Source organism: Symphodus melops, assembly GCF_947650265.1.
Source record: "Symphodus melops genome assembly, chromosome: 12".
Taxonomy (NCBI): domain Eukaryota; kingdom Metazoa; phylum Chordata; class Actinopteri; order Labriformes; family Labridae; genus Symphodus; species Symphodus melops.
Window position 1 is genome coordinate 25166852 of NC_136702.1, and position 2500 is coordinate 25169351.

At 47.1% G+C, this 2500-nt stretch overlaps 1 protein-coding gene across 1 annotated transcript in view; it reads right to left on the reverse strand.

The window, feature by feature from the left end:
- Positions 1-2500, reverse strand: part of LOC306832976 (succinate--CoA ligase [ADP-forming] subunit beta, mitochondrial-like) — a gene marked incomplete at its 3' end in the record, with an annotated part of 12661 nt that overhangs the window by 4526 nt on the left and 5635 nt on the right. The window lies entirely within an intron of this gene.

Sequence of the window (2500 nt, forward strand, 5' to 3'; positions counted from 1 at the left end):
CTGCCTGCTCCTTCCTTTAGCTTAGCATAAAGACTGTCATCGTCTGCCTGCTCCTTCCTTTAGCTTAGCATAAAGGCTGTCATCTTCTGCCTGCTCCTTCCTTTAGCTTAGCATAAAGACTGTCATCTTCTGCTGTCGCCTGCTCCTTCCTTTAGCTTAGCATAAAGACTGTCATCTTCTGCCTGCTCCTTCCTTTAGCTTAGCATAAAGACTGTCATCTTCTGCCTGCTCCTTCCTTTAGCTTAGCATAAAGACTGTCATCTTCTGCCTGCTCCTTCCTTTAGCTTAGCATAAAGACTGTCATCTTCTGCAGCCGCCAGCTCCTTCCTTTAGCTTAGCATAAAGACTGTCATCTTCTGCCTGCTCCTTCCTTTAGCTTAGCATAAAGACTGTCATCTTCTGCCTGCTCCTTCCTTTAGCTTAGCATAAAGACTGTCATCTTCTGCAGCCGCCAGCTCCTTCCTTTAGCTTAGCATAAAGACTGCCATCTTCTGCCTGCTCCTTCCTTTAGCTTAGCATAAAGACTGTCATCTTCTGCAGTTTAGCTTAGCATAAAGACTGTCATCTTCTGCCTGCTCCTTCCTTTAGCTTAGCATAAAGACTGTCATCTTCTGCCTGCTCCTTCCTTTAGCTTAGCATAAAGACTGTCACCTTCTGCCTGCTCCTTCCTTTAGCTTAGCATAAAGACTGTCACCTTCTGCCTGCTCCTTCCTTTAGCTTAGCATAAAGACTGTCATCTTCTGCCTGCTCCTTCCTTTAGCTTAGCATAAAGACTGTCATCTTCTGCCTGCTCCTTCCTTTAGCTTAGCATAAAAACTGTCACCTTCTGCCTGCTCCTTCCTTTAGCTTAGCATAAAGACTGTCATCTTCTGCCTGCTCCTTCCTTTAGCTTAGCATAAAGACTGTCATCTTCTGCCTGCTCCTTCCTTTAGCTTAGCATAAAGACTGTCACCTTCTGCCTGCTCCTTCCTTTAGCTTAGCATAAAGACTGTCACCTTCTGCCTGCTCCTTCCTTTAGCTTAGCATAAAGACTGTCACCTTCTGCCTGCTCCTTCCTTTAGCTTAGCATAAAGACTGTCATCTTCTGCCTGCTCCTTCCTTTAGCTTAGCATAAAGACTGTCACCTTCTGCCTGCTCCCTCCTTTAGCTTAGCATAAAGACTGTCACCTTCTGCCTGCTCCTTCCTTTAGCTTAGTATAAAGACTGTCATCTTCTGCCTGCTCCTTCCTTTAGCTTAGCATAAAGACTGTCATCTTCTGCTGTCGCCTGCTCCTTCCTTTAGCTTAGCATAAAGACTGTCATCTTCTGCAGTCGCCTGCTCCTTCCTTTAGCTTAGCATAAAGACTGTCATCTTCTGCCTGGTCCTTCCTTTAGCTTAGCATAAAGACTGTCATCTTCTGCCTGTTCCTTCCTTTAGCTTAGCATAAAGACTGTTAGCCTGGCTTGATCTAAACCATGTGGTGAAGATAGAAGAAGCTGCTCCTTCAAACGTCCTACACAGCGGATCATCCCTCCCTCACGTCACATTCAGCTGTGTGAAAACACCAAACAACCTCCCACTGAGTGAACAACTTCCTGACAGGGTCATATTCTTTAAACTCCTCTCCTCCATCTTCCTCTAACATCGTCTATAAACCCCCCAATGATGAGACAAGTCCATCCTCTCCGTCTTCATGTTCCCTTCATGACATCACAAAGGGCAGTAGCCCCTCCCCCAGGTGGGTGACACTCCCACAGCTAGGTGTTTGTTCTGCCCTCTGAGTCTGCCTTCTCACCGTAAACAATAGGACATGGAGCCAGAAAGCAGCGAGTACACCCGAGCCCTTCCAGAGAGGGGGCGTGGTCAGACACAGCTCATTTACATATTTAAAGCTACAGACACAGAAACAGCCTGTTCTGAGCAGGGCTGAAATAGAGGGGTTTATAGACATGATCAGATACAGGATCAGAGTGGATTTACAACAACACACTTCACACACATGAGGAAGAGGAGCGAGGACACTGATTGAAGAGGAGGAGGTCATGTGACCTCGCATGAGAAGCTGGTTTTAAAGACTGTGGCCTGAGACAAACAGAAGCTGTCCTTCTCAGTGGACTCAAACACAGGAGGACGTGGATCCACTCAGAGAGCCGAGCGATCAGCCACTCTTCACTCTGTCAGATACATCGAGCCTTGGCTCTCACGTCACACGGGTTCAAACTCCTGCACACGTTCATCCCTCTCTCATTAACAGAGCGTCATCTGCTCACTGATTGGTCCTTCAACAACAAACAGCCTCAACATCTGCAACTGTGTTTATGAAGGCAGCTGCCAACTTCAACCTGACACACACACACACACACACACACACACACACACACACACACACACACACACACACACACACACACACACACACACACACACACACACACACACACACACACACACACACACACACACACACACACACACACACACACACACACACACACACACACACACACACACACACACACA